Source organism: Ovis aries, chromosome Y (assembly GCF_016772045.2).
Source record: "Ovis aries strain OAR_USU_Benz2616 breed Rambouillet chromosome Y, ARS-UI_Ramb_v3.0, whole genome shotgun sequence".
Taxonomy (NCBI): Eukaryota; Metazoa; Chordata; class Mammalia; order Artiodactyla; family Bovidae; genus Ovis; species Ovis aries.
Genome location: NC_082741.1, coordinates 9,911,236 through 9,932,621, shown reverse-complemented (window position 1 = coordinate 9,932,621; position 21,386 = coordinate 9,911,236). Strand labels below are relative to the sequence as shown.

At 43.5% G+C, this 21,386-nt stretch overlaps 1 pseudogene; it reads right to left on the bottom strand.

Moving 5' to 3' along the window:
* LOC132658891 (MYND-type zinc finger-containing chromatin reader ZMYND8-like) overlaps window positions 1–21,386 on the bottom strand; it is a 71,312-nt pseudogene that overhangs the window by 12,183 nt on the left and 37,743 nt on the right.

Sequence of the window (21,386 nt, the reverse complement as noted above, 5' to 3'; positions counted from 1 at the left end):
ATTTATAAGGTGGAGAAAAATGTTCACAACCTCATGTGGCCCCGTCTCCATCTTTGGTTTAAACCTGATACAGCCATCCCGACCAAATGGAAAACTTCAAATTTGAGGATGACCAAGGCATTTTTTCCCTAAAACAGTTTAATTTAAATAATGTGAAGAATCTGAAAATATTAGGTCGTGGGGAGTACCTATTAACCCACTGGTTCAGTCACAAAGAAATACCATCATCATAAAAGATATTTAAGTTTAATACAAATGTTATACTAAGAAAATAAATGCTAAAAGCAATTATGCTCACAAATAAGGCCAGATAGGCTAGTTTTTTGTTTGTTTTGTGTTTGGGTTCTTTTGACAACTGCAGTTGACATATGTTCTTTCCTGTTTCCTCCTAGTACTTTCTTTTTAAAATTTCTTTTCTAATATGAGTAACTACCTGGAAACTGTAGAATTCACGTCCTCTTATCAATAATGTAGAGAAAGGAAACAAAACTAAAATGTACAACAAAATATACTGGAATGATATTATACAATTATTTTTTCTCATATACCTACATCACCCTTTTGCTTTGTTCAATGCTTCTTGTTTTAAACAGCACACAAAATGGTACTAAAGCACATGTAATGTAATAGCACAGTGGCGGTCTCCTTCCTGTCAAACTGCCTTTGTTTCATGCCGACATTGAAACCATAAAATCCCACTGTATAAATATTGCATACATGCTTCATCTCAAATATCCTCCGCATGTGTCTTGCTTTTGACTTCTCACCTCCGTGAAGCATGGTCATCTCTTACCAAGAAGTTGTGAGTGTCTTTAAAGAAACCACAAAACAAAGGAAAACTGTTTCAGAGCTACTGACTTGAATACTTTCTACGGCCTTCTCTTCTGCAAACTGAGCTGAGTGGGGCTTGCTTCTAGTAAATCATCTGTAAACAAGGATGTGGAGTGTTTTTGTTTTTGTTTTTTTCCCTTTATTTGAGTGGAGTCATCATAGTAATCACATCAAATTAATGAGCTCCTCTACATACCCTTCTGGTCCAGAGAGCTTCCCTTTTATAGCATGGTGACATAGTATTTCAAAGGGGCCAATGGGTACATGTGGTGTGTCCATAGCAGCACTGAACTCTGTGCTGGAAATTCCTGATCCCAATTTGCTGTGTACAGACATACAGATGGAAACAGCTCATGGGGCATCATAGAGGAGGAGCTGTGCACTGCAAAGTGACCCTTGTGCCCTCTCAGTACCCCTGTGACAGATGGCAGGCTGGCCATCCTTTCTCCAGCATCCAAACATTCTTTTTGTTGTTGGGTGTGTTGTGTTTTTTTTTTCTTCTTCTTCTTCTCTCTCTCTCTGTCATTTTTATAAGTTAAAGTTAATACAAATGTGAAAAGGGGAAGGTACTCTAGGCTTGATGACATTCACAAATTATGCATTTATTTACATTAAAGTAAAGGTTCCATATGGGTGGAACAGTATTCATCAAGGGTAATGCCAGACATGAGACAGTGTGGCCTGCCCTGCATACCAGGTGCAGAGGCCAAGTATGAGGGTGGCGGTCCTCCTGTCTAATGTCTTTTTGCTGGTTCCAGTTTCTCTGGGGTCTGGGTTGTTTCTCTCTGCAGGATGGGTGGCTTTCGTCCCAGCATGTCCCGACTCTCAGAAGGTGTCCAGATGGGACTCTTTTGGAATGAGGCTCTTTGAACTGGTACCAGTGTTATGCTCAGAGCAGGCTGACCCTTGCTTCTCCTCACTGCCTCTCCAACAACTGGGTTTACTGCTCCAGGAATGGTCTGGGCAGGAGGGAAGCCAAGAGGAAGGAGGGGGGTGGTTAGCATTCCTGACCATCCCTGGCCATTCCTGCCTACCCGGTTCTACTTGGTCTGCACCTGCTCCACCAGGAAGCCACCTTCCTCTCCCGACTCCCCCCAACACACAGGGGAAAAATCCTGCCACCATTTACTGACCTGAATTTTGGGGTCTTTAAGGATTTAACAAGAGCTGGTTGGAAAAAAATAGAAGGGTATCATGCTCAGAGGAAATAAAGATTAGTGGGGAAAGGTACTGACTTATCGAGGAAGATGTTTCTTATGCAGTACTTGGTTTAGGCACCCTTGCTGCATGAGCAGATATCAAGTACCCCAGGTCCTTATTATGTTCAAACTTGGGCACTAAAAAAGGCACTGAGATTTGGCGTTCTCTTCTTACTTCTGTTAATGGCGTTTGTTTCATCATTGTATAGGCAACTTGAAAACAGACTTATACCTAAACCAGCCAAAGGAAAAGGAGGGAGGGCCACAATGGTTAAACCCAGCTGGTTTAATGGTTAAGATCTACTGGCTCCCAGTAAGGAAAAGCTAAAGGGGCCAACTGAAGGATGAAAGAACCAGAGTAAGACCTAAGGGAGCTACAGGGACATGTGCGTTGTAAGGAGTTACACTGTGGATGAGTAAGATGTGACAACACTGAAGGAAGAGCCAAACGAGTTTTCCGTCCAGCTGGGAGATGGCCCAGCCTGCAGGCTCAGTGGGGCTGACTCTGAGACCCATCAGCACATCACTAAGATCCCATTGTACTTTAGATCATTTACCAAGTTTAGACAGATTGGGACAAAACATTTTTTAACTTCTTGAGGTGGGATGATAATATTTGAACAAAAGAAGTTGGCTTCATTGACTATACCAAAGCCTTTGACTGTGTGGATCACAATAAACTGTGGCAAATTCTGAAAGCGATGGGAATACCAGACCACCTGACCTGCCTCTTGAGAAACCTATATGCAGGTCAGGAAGCAACAGTTAGAACTGGACATGGAACAGACTAGTTCCAAAGAGGAAAATTAGTATGTCAAAGCTGTATATTGTCACCCTGTTTATTTAACTTCTATGCAGAGTACATCATGAGAAACCCTGGTCTGGAAGAAGCACAAGCTGGATCAGGACTGCCAGGGGAAATATCAGTAACCGCAGATGTGCAGATGACACCACTCTTATGGCAGAACGTGAAGAGAAACTAAAAAGCCTCTTGATGAAAGTGAAAGAGGTGAGTGAAAAAGTTGGCTTAAGGCTCAACATTCAGAAAATGAAGATCATGGCATCTGGTCCCATCATTTCCTGGGAAGTAGAAGAGGAAACAGTGGAATCAGTGTCAGACTTTATTTTGGGGGGCTTCAACATCACTGCAGATGGTGACTGGAGCCATGAAATGAAAAGACACTTTCCTCTTAGAATAAAGGTTATGACCAACCTAGATAGCATATTGAAAAACGGAGACATTACTTTGCCAACAAAGGTCCATCTAGTCAAGGGTTTGGTTTTGCCAGTGGTTATGTATGGATGTGAGAGCTGGACTATGAAGAAAGCTGAAGCAAAGAATTGATGCTTTTAAACTCTGGTGTTGGAGAAGACGCTTGAGTGTGCCTTGGACTGCAAGGGGATCCAACTAGTCCATTCTGAAGATCAGCCCTGGGATTTCTTTGGAAGGAATGATGCTAAAGCTGAAACTCCAGTACTTTGGCCACCTCATGCGAAGGGTTGACTCATTGGGAAAAGCTCTGATGCTGGGAGGGATTGGGGTCAGGAGAAGAAGGGGACCACAGACGATGAGATGGCTGGAATGCATCACTGACTCGATGGACATGAGTCTGAGTGAACTCCGGGAATTGGTAATGGACAGGGAGGCCTGGCGTGCTGCGATTCATGGGGCCACAGACAGTCGGACATGTCTGAGCCACTGAACTGAACTGAACTGAACTGACTGAACTGTGAAGCTTAGAGACAGAATCAGCAAGGGACCATCACCTAGAAGGGTGACTACTCTTATCATCACCTAGTGATAGACAGGCATGGTGATTTCCTGAGCTCTGGTTCTGGAAGAGAAGAAGCAAAGACAGTGATAAGGACCTCCCAAGTTATACATTCACTCAGGAGAGAACACTTCCTCATCACTTCCATCTGGGACCCAAAGCAGGTGTTATTGTGGAGGGCAGAGCTGGGGTCCATGGTCAAGCTCTCTTATGGTTCTTGTCCATCTCTTCTTACACATTCCTCCCTACTCATGACACCCACACTGTTAGTCCTCTGGAAGGTCAGTGATGTAGCTGGTCGTCACGACACGGAAACTCTGACAAAAATGCAGTGAAGTTACATTCAGTCTCCCCAGCATTGTTGAAGGCAGAGACCAGCTGGGCAGCAGGCTTTAGCTTACTTAGCACAGAAGCCACATCCCAGAGCCAGGCTGGCCACCTGAGTAACTGAAGAGCCTGACCTCTCCCAAGGACAGGACAGGGCACGCTGGCTGGTTCAGCCAGTCACTGTGGAGGACAATGGGTATTACTCCAGGATGCATCATGAAAAGAGCAAGGACAGAACTCCTTCAAGAAGCCAGATCAGGAATTCCCTGGTTAGGGGAATTGATGCTGGTTTGGATTTGATGCTTTCAACTAGGTGCAAGTTCTGGTTAGGATTAGGTGCTTTCACTGTCAATGGTACAGGTTTACAGGTTCATCTATGCGTGGGAACTAAGATCCCATGAGCTGTCTAGTCTGTTAAAAAAAATGAGAGAGAGAGAAAGAAAGAAGCCAGACTATCCATCCTCACTCTCTCATTTCCTACTTCAGCTTCCAATGGCCATTAAAGGCACAGCAAGGAAGAAACCAGGCACAGCCAAGACCCATCACTCAGGAGAATACACGTCCACAAAGAACAGACACATACACACAGACACTCACAAGGCGAGCTCTTTGGCTGCTGGGAAAAGTTCCCTGTTGGCTGCCATGGGGTGGGTTCATTCTTATACTTCTGGGCTGGGTAGTTTCGTTGAGGCGGGTCATCCACAGTGGTTGGGGCAGAGGTACGTTGTGTGTCACACCTTTTGCTAACTGAAGAGATAGCACAGCATCCTCAGAGACTGTCAGAGAACTACAGTCTGGAAGGGAGCTCCAGTCCTTGCAACCCCACCAGCTTGCTATCCTGGTCTCCAATAGGCTACTGATCTTAGCACTGGAGAGCTGGTGGGTCAATGTTGCCATTTTCTAACTTAAGCCATTCAAATAAGACTAACGCTTTTAAAAATGCATACTAAACCATGAACAGGATCACTGGACACTGCACAAGATTACAGGTGGAAATAAGGTCATCAGTTCAGTTCAGTCACTCAGTTATGGTGCAGAAGGTGGAGCTGGGAGAAGAACATCCCAGGGAGCCTGATGACTGGGGTGGGGGACGTGGGGGAGAGAAAGACCCTGAATTGTCAGTATTAGGGAGTCCTTCAGTATTACTCTAGAGTGTGAGCTGGGCTGGAGGTCCCTTGAGCCCTGACCAGGACTATGAGCTCAAGCCTTTTCATTTTTCCCTGTTTTCACTTCACAGCCATCTGGCTGAGGGGTTGTGTCAAAGCAGACAGACCAGCTAATGTCTGACTCTCTAGGTCATTCCAGTGCACCAGCCCCAAGCACGCTGCCTCAAAGCTGGAATGGTACCCAAATTTGGGGGAAGGGGTTGGAGGATTAAATAAAATGATGACATCAGTAATAAAGAGTAGTGGGTAAAGCCTGGGATTAGGTAGGGTGTCAGTAACAGCCCCACCACCTGCTGCTGTGATGGAGACTGCTGGCTGGCTCGCTGCATTTCCCAGGTGACTAGGTAAGAAATATACTTGCAACTACAGACAGAGGTTTGTAACACTGTATGGGAGGAAGTGATGAAAACCATCCCCAAGAAGAACTGCAAGAAGGCAAATGATGGTCTGAGAAGGCCTTTCAAATAGCTGAGTGAAGAAGAGAAGTGAAAAGCAAAGGAGAAAAGGAAAGATATATCCACGTGAATGCAGAGTTCTGAGGCATAGGAAGGAGAGAGAAGATAGCCTTCCTAAGCATTCAATGCAAAGAAATAGAGGAAAATCATAGACTGAGAAAGACTAGAGATCTCTTCAAGAAAGGTAGACATTCCAAGGGAACATTTCATGCAAGGAGGAGCACAATAAAGGACAAAAGCGGTAAGGACCTAACAGAAGCAGACAATACTAAGAAGAGGTGCCAAGAGTGCACAGAAGAACTATTGATAATGACTGGGATAACCACGATGGTGTGCTCACTCAGCTAGAGCCAGACTTCCTGGAGCAAGAAGTCAGTTGGGCATTAGGAACTACCACTATGAACAAAGCTAGTAGACGTGATGGGATTCTGGCTGAACTATGTCAAATCCTAAATGGTGAGGCTATGAAAGTGCTGTACTCAATACCCGGCAAACTTGGAAAACTCAGCAGTGGCCACAGTACTGAAAAAGGTCAGTTTTCATTCCTATCCCAAAGAAAAGGCATGTCAAAGAATGTTCAGACTACCAACAATTGCACTCATCTCAGACACTAGCAAAGGAATGCTCAAAGTCTCCAAGTCTTCAACAGCAAGTGAACCAAGAACTTCTAGATGATCAAGAGGGATGTAGAAAAGGCAGAGGATCCAGAGAGTATATTGCCAACAACCGCTGGATCACAGAAGAAGCAAAAGAATTCGAGAAAACATGCAGTTCTGCTTCACAGAGTATGCTAGAGCATTGGACTCTGTGGATCACAACAAACTGGAAAATGCTTAAGGAAACAACAACACCAGAACAACTTACCTGCCCCTGAGAAATCTGTATGCAGGTCAAGAATCAACGGTTAGAATCGGACGTGGAACAATGGACTGGTTCCAAATTGGAGGAAAGGAGTACGTCAAGGCTGTCTACTGTCACTTTGCTTATTTAACTTCTATGCAGAGTACATCAAAGGAAAGGTCGCATTCAATGAAACTCAAGCTGGAATCACCTCAAATATGCAGATGACACCATCATTTGTCAGAAAGTGAGGAGAAACTGAAGAGTCTGTACTGATGAAAGTCAAAGTGGATAATGAAAAATCTGGCTTAGAACTCAACATTCAAAAAACGAAGCTCATGGCATCCGGTCCCATCACTTCATGCTGAATAGAAAGGAACACAGTGGAAACACTGACAGACTTTACTTTCCTCAACTACAAAATCACTCCAGATGCTGAATGAAGCCATGGAATTCAAGGACATTTGCTCCTTGGAAGAAAAGCTATGACAAACCGAGGGAACACATTAAAAAGCAGAGATATTAATCTACTGACAAAGGTCCATCCAGTCAAAGCTATGGCGTTTCCCGTAGTCATGGATGGATGTGAGAACTGGACCTAAAGAAAGCTGAAAGCCAAAAAATGGGTTGATGCTTTTGAATAGTGGTGTTGGAAAAGACTTTTGAGAGTCTCTGAATTTCCAGAAGATCAGCCAGTCAATCCTAAAGAAAATCAGTCCTGAATATTCATTGGAAGGACTGGTGCTGAAGCTCCAACAGTGTGGCTACTTGATGCGAAGAACTGATGGACTGGAAAAGATTCTAAACCTGAAAAAGACTGAAGGCAGGAAGACAAGGGGATGACACAGGATGTTGGATGGCATCACTGACTCAATGTACACAAGGCTGAGAAAGCTAGGGGGATCTGGTGAGGAACAGGGAAGCTTGGTGTGCTGTAGTCCATGAGGTCACAAAGAGTCAGTCATGACTGAGTGACTCAACTGAACTGAATAATGCTTATGAGAACCGTCCAGTATAGCTGAGTCCTGCCCCCAGCTCTATGAAGTATTCAAGGTGTTGGAACAAGTCTGATACCGCAAATCTCCAGGAAGTTCCAACAACCCCAGAAATACCTGCATATTTCAGATGTTCATATGACAACCTCAGATATGCAGATGACACGGCCCTTTGTCAGAAATCGAGGAGGAACTGAAGAGTCTGTACTGATGAAAGTGAAAGTGGACAGTGAAAAAGCTGGCTTAGAACTCAACCTTCAAAAACTAAGCTCATGGCATCCAGTCCCATCACTTCATGCTGAATAGAAAGGCAAACAGAAATATGTCCTGAATTTCTAACTGGTGATACTGCACTTAGTCTGGCATCAGTTCAGTTCAGTTCAGTCGCTCAGTTGTGTCCGACTCTTTGCGAGCCCATGACTCACAGCACGCCAGGCCTCCCTGTCCATCACCAACTCCTGGAGTTCACTAAAGGTCACGTCCATCGAGTCTGGTATGCTGAGGCACTAACACCATAAAAGCTCGGAGGGCAGTGGCCATATTTCTTTTTATTAAGTTTGGCAATAAGCCCCCAAGCCCTCCAGACATGTCTGAAGCAGCTCCCACCACCTCAGGAAGTCAGATTGTAGCTCAGAAATCTCCCGTTCACTCTCCTTTCCAACTTCCTCCAGCATATCACCTACCTGTAGCATTTTCTGTCCCTGGCCTGGTAAAGAGTCTCTGTTCTTAGAGTCTTCACTGAATTCCATGAGTGCCCATCCATTGTCCATATTTTGAGCTGCCTGCTGACTATCTGGCAACATTTGAGGAATGGAAATGAGAGGCTGAAGGCAGGCCTGCACTGAGATTAATTAAGTTCCATAGGGGGAACCTGCACTTCCTTTTAGCTAAGCTGAGTGTTGTTAGTGATTTGAATCCTATTGATCTGATCATCTGGAAGATGAGCATTTTCTCTCCAACACTGGCATTAAAGGCTTCTATATGGCTTCACATTGGGTGTTCATCTTCTCCAAGGCCTACTGTACCTTACTGTTACCTCCAGTGTTCTTACTTGAGCATGCCTTGGTCCCGATGTGCTGCAGTAGAGGCTCTTCCAGACGTGGCTAACGTGGATGGTGCAGAGGTCTTGCTAGCACAGTTTCTTGAGCTGGTAGAGGACTTGAACTCTATACTCTTTATCAATCCTGGGGATGTTCCCCTGGCATGGGTGAAGGTGTTAATGGTGAGCTTGCCTGGACCTGTGGTTTTGCTGCTCATAGTGGCCCTTGTTGGGGTTGAGGACCATGTACCTCTCCATGGGTTGGGGCCCTTCAGTCTGGAGTGGATTGTATTCCTGGTTTATTTTTTCTTTCAGATATGTAGTTAGGAAGCTAGAATGGTGGCCTCTTTGGGGTCTCAGGAATCCAGAGAACTGGAGAGAGGCATGGCGGCCATAGACAACAAACTCTGCTGTGGACAAGGTGACACCAACACGCCCACCTGGCCAACTGTGTGGGGGGCAGGCCCAGGTGGCTCCAATGGTGTGAGAGGCCTTGTGACCCTCTAGGCTGCCTCATGGCTACTGCACCCTAGAGTCTTGGTGAGGGGAGGTTTAGGGAGGCCTAGACCTCCCTCCTTACCATGATGTCATGGTGACCATGTCATCACAACTTTGTGATTTCATTACAGCAATGGGCAGCCAATGCCTTGGTCACTACCATTTGCCTCCTCAGATTTAAAAATAGATGTATGGGAAGGATAAAAGGACAGGACTGTATCTTTTTAACGAGATCAGACTGACTTCCTGATGTGTTTATTTTCTTCTACCACTGCCTGTGAATTATGCTTATTCTAATATTTCCTAGGTCAACTTCACCCATGAAATAGGAGTAAGTTCTAGGCCAGCTGGATCTCTAAAAAGACAGTGAAAGCTCTTAGGGAGCATGAGGTATCTGTGAGGATTATCAGTTGATGGGAAAAGCTCTTTAGCATTTTCCATTCCCTAAAAATATATGTATGACAAAGCCAATAGAATATTGTAAATTAATTAACCTCTGATTAAAATAAAGAAATTTTTTTAAAAAGTAAGAAAAGGATGCCTGTTTTGGAACTGACAGCTTATTTTCCAGAGAAAGTGCATGTACCGGTTTGCTAGTGTTGCCATAACAAAGTGGCCCATCCAGGTAGCTTCAGTAAATGTCTTCTCCAAATCCTGGGGATCAATTCAGTAATCAGAGGGTCAGCAGATTTGTCTTTTTCTGACGTCTCTTTTGGATTCTGACTGGCCATTTTTTGCATTTGTCTTCACATAATAATGTCTCTGTGTTGATTGTGACTGATCTCCTGCTCTTATAAAATGCCAGCCATATTAACCCAGCTGCCTATATTGAGACCCTATTTCCAAAAGGAGTCAGAAATAAATTATGATTTATGCAGTCTGACTATACGTAAAGTACAGACTGTTAGAGCCTCAAGATATACATTCTGAGAGAATACAATTTATTCCACAATATTGAGTTTATTCTTTCCACTTGGTACTGCTGTATCTTTCTCTCTCTGTTCACCCTATGAAGTATGTCTCCACAACGCAGAAAACATCTGGTTAGAAAAAAGGATCGTCCAGGGGTAATACAGGCGAAGACAAAATTCAGAATTTATAACCAATCTAGAATTCCTCTCCTCAAAGACATAATGGAAGGAAAGCATTTCTATCTTGGAGTAAGTGTTAAAATATAATTTGATGCACACTCAATAAGCAAACTACTAAAAGACTGACAAGACAAAAGATATACTGTGTATATGCATCCTAGAAAATCAGCTCATTACTAAATTTTCAAAATAATAAGTAGCCCTTGAGTAAGACCGGATGACAACCTTTGTCACACTTGGTCCTAAATTCACCTGGTAATTGGGGGAGCTATCAGTCTCTGCTAATTTGCTTTATACAGAAGGAAAAACTGCTCATACTTTTCTGAGTGTATGTGGTTTTGAACAGAGTCATTCTCTCAGAGAGTCTGTTACCATCCATAGACTTGAAAGACAACTTGCTACTGTAACAAAATACCCATGCAACCAACACCTTTAGGCCAAGCAATATTGAAACACTGGAGTTAAAGCAGAGATATGCTTTGCTGCAGAGCCATGCAAGGTGGCTTATGCCTTTAAAAACCACAATCTACCTACAGAAACAAAAGACCTACATATAGAAAACTATAAAACACTGATGAATGACAAAAATAGATGGAGAAATAGTGTTCATGGAATGGAAGGACTACTATAGTGAAAATGAATATACTACCCACAGCAATCTATAGCTTGAATGCAATCCCTATTAAGATATCAAGGGTATTTTTCAGAGAACTAGAACCAATAATTTCACAATTTGTATGGAAATCCAGAAAATCTCCAATAGCCAGAGCAATCTTGAAAAGGAAGGATGGAATTGCAGGAATCAGCCTGCCGGATTTCAGGCTATACTACAAAGCAACGGTCATCAAGACAGTACAGTAATGGCACAAAGACAAAAATATAGATCTATGGAACAAAATAGAAAGCCCAGAGAGAAATCCACGCAGCTATGGACACCTTATTTTTGACAAAGGAGGCAAAAATGTACAATGGAGGGAAGACCATGTCTTCAAAAATTGATGCTGGGAAAATTGGTCAACCACTCATAAAAGAATGAAACTAGAACACTTTCCAACACCATGCACAAAAAATAAACTCAAATGGATCGAAGCTGTAAATGTAAGACCACAAATTGTAACACTCCTATATGAAAACATAGGCAAAACATTCTCTGATGTCAGTCACAGAAGGATCCTTTATGACCCACTTCCCAGAATAATGGGAATAAAGGAAAACTTAAAAAAAGGGGGTGGGGAATCTAATTAATATTAAAAGCTTTTGGACAACAAAGGAAACTATAAGCAAAGTGAAAAGACAGCATTCAGATTAGGAGAAAAATAATAGCAAATGAAACAACAGACAAAGAATTAGTCTCAAAAATATACAAGCAAACACCTGCAGCTCAGCTCCAGAAAAGTAAGCGACCCAAGCAAAAAATCGGCCCAAAACTAAACAGACATTTCTGCAAAAACATAGAGATGGCTAACAAACACATGAAAAGGTAATGAATATCACTCATTATCAGAGAAATGCAAATCAAAACCACAATGAGGAACCATCTATTTATTGTCACAAACATATATTTATTTTGTATTACCAAACATCTATTTATTATTACAATGAGGTACCATCTATTTATTGTCTACAAACAATAAGTGCTGGAAAAGGTGTGGAGAAAAAGGAACCCTCTCAGTGTGAATTCAAACTAGTACAGTCAATAGTGGGTGCCAGCACGGGAGTTCCCACCCATGACAAGGTCATGCGGAGAGACCTGACAGGGCAAGGCGAGTCAGGTCTCACGGGGTTCTCTTCCTGAGCAGCTACCCTGAAACAAAATCTGTCTGTTTACTCTCTGTTATACTATACTCTTCTGACATTACAGGGGGCTATCCCTGACCACCTTTCTCTGGAAAAAGTTAAGTTAGAGCTTCAACTGGTCTCCTGCATATGAAAGGAGTGTCTCAGCTCAAATCCCTCTGATGGCTCTCTAAATTGCATGACAGTTAGAGACTTTTATAACTTGTGATTTTTTACAGCCCCCCAACTGCGAGAGGCACGAAGCTTAAAACATCTTAAAGATATAGAGTCTTTTCTAAAGAGCTAAAAATGATATTGATGATGGGTTTCACTGTTGAGTCAATGATTGCTTCCAGGCCTCCATATTCTTTATCTTTTAGCTACCTGGAGGATATTAATCAATGTAATTGGGATATAGAAAAAGGAATATAGTAGTTTTGATGTTAGCAACACTAGACTTTTGAGTTAGTGAACTTTCTCTTTATTATAAATCACTGTACTCCTCTTTCCTTGTTATAAATTGTTGTGTCCTTGCTATGTAAGAATGTAACCTTAATTAGTGCTTTCTGAGAGTGGCACAAGACTTTGGGAAGAACAACCCTTTTAAGGCAAATAAGTTTTCTGGTTGACGGACCCTTATCAGAAAAGGGCCATAAAATGCTAAAGGCCTCCTGGCCAGAAGATTATGTAAATCACCTAAGACTTGTGCATACAGATAGGTATGCAGAGAGAAAGCCTGGTCTCAAGAAGAGTCAGGGCTGCTGATGCTGCATAGCTTTGCATTATCTATTGATCTCTATGTACATCCAAAAGTATAAAAAGTTTTCTGGACAATAAAGGATAGGCCAGTTCCTGGAAAGACTGGTTCCCCCATGTCTTCTTTTCTTTCTTACCCTATTTTCTGGCTGATTCCCATCTGGAGCATAGAGGCTAGCCATGTCTATAAATTTGCCCGGCTTTCTAAGACCCACGTGAGAGGAAGCACAAGGTACGGCACCCTCCGCTATTCAAGCGGGTGCCTGTGGCTCTATGTAGACCGTTCAAGTCCCTTGTCTTGGGGCTTTATGTAAACCAAGGAATACAGCCTCTTTCCTCCTCTAAATTTCCCACTACAATATTCTTTCCTAATCTCTCTATATTTCTAATTAAATAGTCCTTTCCCAGATGCCGACTCCGTCCCCGCTTCAAATTCACTGGATCCACTGGGGCTGGACCCCGGCAGGGAACAACATAAAGATTCCTTAAAAATCTGGAAATAGAATTGCCATATGATCCAGCAACCCCTCTGCTGGGCATACACACCGAGGAAACCAGAATTACAAGACATGGGTTCCCCAGTGTTCATCCCAGCTGTGTTTACAATAGATAGGACATGGAGGCAACCTAGATGTCCATCGGCTGGTGAATGGACATGAAAGTTGTGGTACATATAGACCGTGGAATATTACTCATCTATTGAAAAGAATGCATTTGAATAAGTTCTAATGAGGAGGATGAAACTGGAGCTTATTATGCCAAGCAAAGTATGTTAGAAAGAAAAATTAACGCATATATATGGAATTTAGAAAGATAGTAACAATGACCCTATATGCGAGACAGCGAAAGAGAAGCAGATGTAACAAACAGACTTTGGGTGGGACTCTGTGGGAGAAGGCAAGGGTGAGATGCTTTAAGAGAATAGCATTGAAAGATGTATATTATTGTATATGAAACAGATTGCCAGTCCAGGTTCCATGCATGAGACACGGTGCTCAGGGCTGGTGCACGGGGATGACCCTGAGGGATGAAATGGGGAGGGAGGTGGGAGGGAGGGTCAGGATGGGGAACGCATGTACACCCACGGCTGATTCATGTGATCCTATGGCAAAAATCACCACAATAATGTAAAGTAATTAACCTCCAATTAAAATAAAAAATTTTAAGAAGAAGTAAAAAATAGAAAGATTAGAAAATATTTTAACAGAGTGATAGTAAACATACAGATGGCCAGAATTCGTGAGATGCATGTCTATAAGTGCTTATAATTTTAAATGCTTGTATTAAAAAAGAATGCAAGCCTAAGCCAATGGTGTGGCGGGGGGGGGGGTGCGGGGGTGCGGGAATCACAAACTCCTCCAAAGCTTTCAGCAAAGCCATATATAGGAAATGTGAGGGAGGGGTTGTGATTAGCTGTTGCAAACTTGTTGCTGTCAGATATTGTTTTCTGGAGGTAAGGTGGTGGTCAGCCAACTGTGTTCCTGTAACCCTCTGGAGGAGGAAATGGCAACCCAGTACAGTGTTCTTACCTGGAGAATCCCTGGGAGCCTGGTGGGCTGCCATCTAAGGGGTCGCACAGAGTCGGACATGACTGACGTGACTTAGCAGTAGCAGCAATCCTTAAGCGAAACAAATATTATTCCCTATTCCCTGAAAGGAGATTCCCAAGATTGACTGTCACCCTCCAAGGTCCTGGTTGTGAGGAGGGGGTCCCTGTGTAGCCTGATTGTCCTGTCTGGGAGCATTCATTGATCACCCAGGCTTGTTACTTCCAGAAGTGCCCAGTCCCAGCTGGAAGAGGCAGTTCTCAGTTTTCTGTGCCCTTCTCTTGCCAGGTCCCCCATACCCTGCCCAGCCACCTTCAATGAGGGAGCCAGGTACCCAGCATGAAGCTGGCTCTCAGCCTCCTCAGTCTACCCAAATGGGGAGCTGGATCCTGTACACTGTGACCCATGGAGACTGCCGCAACTGTTTGGACATGGAGGTGGGGATGGGACACATTGGCCATTGCTTTGAAACCTGGGCCAGGTCAGTGAGTGGCTTCAGCAAGGGATCCGGGACTCTGTAAGACACAGCCTGTCCCCAAGGTTGCCCAAGCTCCACAGTTTATTACCCAGCCCAAGGCCTAAAGGCCTAGAGGGCTCTGTGGGAAGGCTGTAATGTATCTTTCCGTACATTCTGCTGGGAGGCTTTCTGTTGGTGGTGTTGAGTTTTCTAACTTCCCTAATGGTCTTGGGCTGAGGCCTGCAGCTCCATTTTTCATCCTGCCTCTATTACAATACCTTCCTTGGTGAGCTTACTGAACCTGTGAGTCAAAGTTGGTAACTTGGGCCATCATGGGCCATTTCCACTACCATGATGACCAAATTCTACTTGTGTCTATAACATAGGGATTTCAACTTAACAATGTCATGTGATGTAAAAACTTTCATCTTCCTCTAACTGAAGTATTTAACTTAACATAATGTCCCCAAGGACATCTATTGCAAACAGGGCTAAAATTTATTTATTCACTGCTGGAATTATAGTTGACATGTAATGTATTTCCAACAATTATTTTTGGACTATAATCATATTACAGTGTTGCTTTAGATTCTGCTGTATGTATGTCAAAGTGAATCAATTTTAAGTGTACATACATCCCATCAGTTTTGGATTTCCTTCCGATTTAGGTCACCACGGAGCAAAGTCGAATCCCGTCGTTCTTTCACTTTTCTCAAAACTTAGTTTTGTTTTGTTTTGTTTTGTTTTAACTGGGAGTTAATTCCTATACAATATTGTAATGGCTTCTGCCATGCATCAACATTAATAAGCCAAAAGTATATAGCGGTTCCACCCATCCTGGAACCACTCCCATATCCCTTCCTATGCTATTCTTCTGGGTTGTTCCAGAGCACTTGCTTTACATGCACTGCTTTGTGCAGATGAAAACCTGAAAGATGATTTTTCTCTATTTCCCATGTGAGAATATGGGTGCAGAGTTTCTACCTAAAACTGGAAACCTGTATTTCATGTTTGAAAAACTACTGGTATAATTTCCTTTATCATATATGGACTCATGTCTGTTTCACATAGGGATATCTGTGCACACGTCTTGCTACATGATGGGGACTCCTATGTATTTCAGATATGAAATTTGAGCAATCACTTCCCTGCCTGAATTCTGAAATTGTATTCATTTCCTATATGAAAATCTCAATGCTATTTTACTGACATGAAGTATGTAATTAAGATCTGGGGAACCAATATGGAATTGGAATTATCTCTTTTTCATGAATGAAATTCTGGACACAACTGTTTCTTTGTGAAATACTTAACTCCATATTTCTCACGTATAAAACAAGGACTTCCCACTGTGATATGTGGAGTTCTCTATATTGCCTGTATCAAAATCTAGGCATTATTCTTCTTCATGAAAGTTGGACTTCTCTATATTTCACATCAGAAATCAGAATGAACATTTTCCTGTGCGAAATAAAGACATCTATGTATTTCAGGTGAACCACTGGGTCTTCAGTCGCTGAAACACCTGTTTGCATTTGTGTCTCTGTGCATCACATGCATATGTGCACATGTGTGTACTTGTGTCATCTGTTTGCGTGTGTGTGTGTGTCTGGGAGATGCTCTGTTCCTGTGGGAAGTGAATCCCCATGTGCACAACCTTAGCCACTCAGGAGTCTGCTCTAAGCCTCAGGCCAGGGAGGGTGGGTGGAGAGCTCACACCGTAGGGTGGTTTGGATGGGGCTGCGGTGGGGGGCCCAGACAGCAAACCGAGAAAAGTGCTTTGCTTCTTGCTCAGAGCATGGCTGCATTCCTGACACTGCTCAAGCCTAAGGCACAACTTTAGGGATGGACTCTGCAAAAGGTGCACATCTGTGAGGCTGGGGTAAGCACGCCCCTCCCCCACCCCTCCCCCCAAATCCCACTGCTGCCCATGGCTTGCACTTTGGAACCAAGGTGAGCACCTCTGTAACTGAGGTAACCAGGAACTCGGTGTCAGCTGTGTGGATCCCTGAGTACATGGAGTCACCAGCTGACCCAGAGGCAATTCTAAAACACTTGAGGATGTGACCGCACCTAATAGTTGAACCCTTCCTGTTCTGAAACTCAGAAACTTGATAAAAATTCTTCTTTTATTCAAAATGAGAGGATAGATATACTAAATAAGAGACATAAGCCAAAGGCTTGGATTTTATTTCTTTAGCCACACTGACTCTTCAGCGGGGTTGGTTTAAAAAGCCGCATGTAAGAACAATCAGTCTGTGTACACCCAAGAGCTGGTCAGCAGGCCTGGTGTGAATTCACAAGTGAGCTAAAGCCAGGTCAAGAGGGTATTCTAGATCCAGGCTGCTACCATTCAAATGCCAATTAGACATCCACAGGTTATGTGACCCTGGACAAGCTGTTTTACCTGGCCAGATCTCAGTGTGCTCATCTATAAAATGGGTGTGAGGATGTCCCTGGAAGTCCAGTCTCTGAGACCTTGCTTTCCAATGTGGGGGGTACAGCTTTGATTCCCTAGCCAGGGAGATAAGATTCCACATGCCTTGTAGTCAAAAACCCAAAACATTTTCAAAGAACAGAAATAAAGCAATATTACAACAAACTCAAAAAAGAGTTTAAAAATTGTACACATTTTTTTAAAAGTTACTGATGAGAAGCCCAAGGAGACATGAGGCAGCAACCTGCTTTCATCCTACAACTATGTAGCAATTACTGTTCTAGGTCCCTGCATGGATCAGAAGGGACTCCCCAGAGACCTGCAATTCTGATGGGGATTTTGAGTCACCCGGCTCTATGATATGAACCTGCATATCACTCCAGAGCACGCTCATCTGACAGCAAGGAGATCTGCAACTTTACTTGCCTGGACTCAACGGTGAGCAAAATAGCACTTGGCAAATTAAGAGACAAGTAGGGAGGAGGGCTTGGGTGTGGGCAAATGGGACACATTGGGAATCTGAGACTATCAGATGTCAATTATTATACAGAGAATAAACAGCAAGCCCCTCTTTAATAGCACAGGGAACTACAATCAATATCCTGTGATATACCATAATGGAAAGGAATATGAAAAAGTGTATGTGTATATAACTGAATCATTTTCTTTTACAGCAGAAATTAATATATTATCTATCACTTATACTTCAATAAAATAAATTTTAAAAGACAGAAGACAGAACCTAAATGGAGAGTTTTCCCACAAGTGAACACAGAGCAGGCAAGGCTGCCTGCCACATCCCTAACAAGGACCATGCCATGAGAACAGGCGAGTCAGGGAGGGACTCCACCACTTCCTGGTCCCCTTTAGTTCCTGGAAAGATCCAAGGCTGGCCCTCCACTGTTCTGCCACTGACACCTGGCTAGTGTATTTGGTAGTGTCTGCAGCCACATCAGAGGAAGCGGTGGTAATGGGCAGGACTGAATGAAGATGCAAGGGTACTCGTGGACCCTGAGCTGGTGACGAGGGGCCACGACTAGGTGCTGGTCACCAGGGTAATGGTGGAGTTGGATGGGTTCTGTGTGATCCCTTTCTGCTGGACAGCTGTGAAAGCAAATGGTTCTTGGTCACCCCACTGCCTGAGGAAGGCTGTCCCAGTTCGAAGCTGTGGTGGGAGCCAGGGCCAATCCACACTCTCAAGTTTCCCTGCTTTCAAGAGACAATGATTTTCCCATTGACCAAACTTGAGCATAGTTCCAAGGAGCCCTTTCTCAGCAAGGCCTCCATGTAGGTCTTTAAGGACTTAATAGTTTCCAGCAGCTCAAGGCTGCATCCCTAGGATGACCCACACCCCTTTAAAGTCCCACCTAAGAAAACTCAAGGCTGCCAATAGAATTGCCTATTTGCTCCAGTCAATACCTAAGGATAGGGCCCTTTGCCCTGTCTCTATGAGAGGGCAGAAGCCTACCTTTAAGAGGAACTGAGTTAGCAACCTCACATATTTCACATGAACCCAACACCCCCTTCCCACTTTGTGTAAAATTGTCGTTTTCTGACTCTGTAGAATTCCCATGATTTCCCCTCCGTATTCCTTAATCCCCTTTTAAATCCCCAGTCCCCTGTGTACACATTGAAATTGACTTCAGTTCACGCTGGATGTTTTGCCCTTTTGCAATAGTAAATAGCAGATTAAAATCTATCCTAACTACTTGAACTAGTTCTGGCCCGTTTTGGTTATCTTTAACATGACAATCTGGGAATTATGAACAATACCAACAATGAGCTCCTTTTTGCCAGCTCCCAAGTTCCCCTGATTCAGCAGCCTGGAACTCCCCATTCCAGCCTGAAAGATCCCAGACGTGGTTCTGCCACAGCAACACTTCAGACAGTAGGATCAATCCGGCTGTACTCCCATACTCTGTGTTCAATCCTGTGCTCTTCCTCCACCCCAATCTTTGAAGAGTTTCACTGGGGGCCAGTTCCATATCTGGCTAATCTTTCACTTCACAACCTGCTGCAACTGTTACCAGTTCTCCTCCTCATGGTGCACTCAGTATGTGAGAGTTTCAATCCAAGAGCCCAGTAATGAAGAATCTCAGTGCAGGTTTCCCCATGAAACAAGACCAGTATCAATCCTCATGAGAGCCAGACAAACTGGTCCCCATCAGATCAGCACTTTGTTTGGCTTACATCAGCCCAGAAAGAGACCCCTGCTGGGAGCTGTCATTCTGCTCTTTGGCAATGGTTTGATGCTTGCTCTTCTTGCATTGGCTGGTGGGTGCTAATCCCTAGTTATTAAGGTATCCTTTACCATCCACTTCTCATACTGTACTCTTTCAAAAATTATGCCTAGTGGGTCACGGTCATGCACAAGGAAACTTACACAAAGGTATTCGTTGCAGGGCTGGTTACAACTGGTAAAAACTGGAAGCAACCTAAATGTCTATCTGTAGGTGAATACTTTATTAAATAAATTGTGGGATATTGTATACCAGTGCTATATGCACTGACATGGATTGACCTCCAAAAAGGTGGGGGAAGGTGCTGAAAGGTGGGGGAAGGAAAAGGCAAGCAATTTACCATTTTGATGTTTTCAAATAGAAAAAAAACAAAAACAAAAAACAAAAAACAAACCTAACCTGTATGAAGTCATATATATATATATACATATATATATGTATATATATATATATATATATATATATATGCATATATGAATTAGAAAAAGACCTTATGGTTAACAATACTTTTGAGAAAGGGTGGAGTATGAAATAGAAAGTCAATAAAGACAACAGATTTTTGTTGTCTAGACATCCATTTCACCCCGTTCTAAGAAGATGTGTACATACCGTTTATGAAATGAACAGGAAAAAAGAAAACTTCAAAACAAAGCTGGAAAATAATTTTTAAAAATAATACCAAATGATACGTGTCAGGCCTCCAGGATACAGTGGGTGGGCAACCACAGGAACTAAAGAAAGAAACCAAGAATGATTTTTCTCATGTCCATGTGGCAAAGAAGGACCGGGTGCCATGGAGAACAGAGCAAGGAGGCTCGGTACCTTTCACAGCCTATCTGTTCTGATATCTTGTTCCCTGGGAAGACTGAAGCTGCTGCTGGCTCTGCTGCTGCTGCTGCCGCAGACACTGCATCTTCTGCATGTGCCACTCTCAGGAGGGCGTTTGAAACTTCCCTGATGAGTTCCACACAACCTGCTGCATGGCCAGGGCAGTCTCCTTCCGCAAACGTGGCCTCTGCTTTTTCACTGGGTTTCCCATGGTGCTGGCGGTAGTGATGGTGGCCATGCAGGTAGTGATGGTGGTGGCCGTGTCCCCAGCGCTGGGTGTTTGGGATGATGAGTGGTTGAGGACCAGCATTTCAGGGGCAGACTGGCAGCCCGCTGTTGTGGATGGTGGAGCTTTACCTGCAACTGAAGCCAACACATGAAAAACCAAACAGAAATTAGACGAGACTCAGGCTGACCTGCAGGGTCTCCAGGCCAGTGAGTTCTAGGTCACCATCCCAGGATACCATGCCAAGGACCTCCCTGATAATTAGCACATTCTCACTTTATACGTGTAGGCCAATCTGCAGCATGTTCTAGCTTAAAACATCAGCCTCCTTGGGTTACATGCTTCCTCACATTTGAGATACTTCACAAGGCCTCTGGGTGACTGAGGCCAACATGACCCAATCCCTGGCCTGGAGTTTCCCACCTGCTAGTCGATGAACCAGTGGATGAACAGAATCTTGCAAGTACCTTGTTTTACAAAGTTAGAGTTCACTAAGCAATTTGAGAAAGCCAAAGTCCATCTGGACATTAACAGGAACACTTTCTTTGGCCAGGAAACCTACAGGAATCAGACAGCCTCCCAATGGCCAAAGCACCGAATAACAATGAATCACCTAGAATGAAGGGTATTGTGTTTCATCTCTTCTAATTCCTTCCAGAATAGTCTCAGCACGGCCTGGCACCTTGACACATAACACTCAAGGGAACTCCACGCCAAGGATAGAACCATCCCCAGCACAATGGTATTTATGGAGAATTTAGAAGCATTGCTTTTGTTTTGACTGCAGTTATCTATCGTGCATCTTTTATGCAGAGCACAAAATACAGTTTTACCTAAAGTCTTATAGTCAAGTTTAATTGCATAATTGAAATCAATTTTTCTTTAAAGAGCTGCTGCTCTAGATAA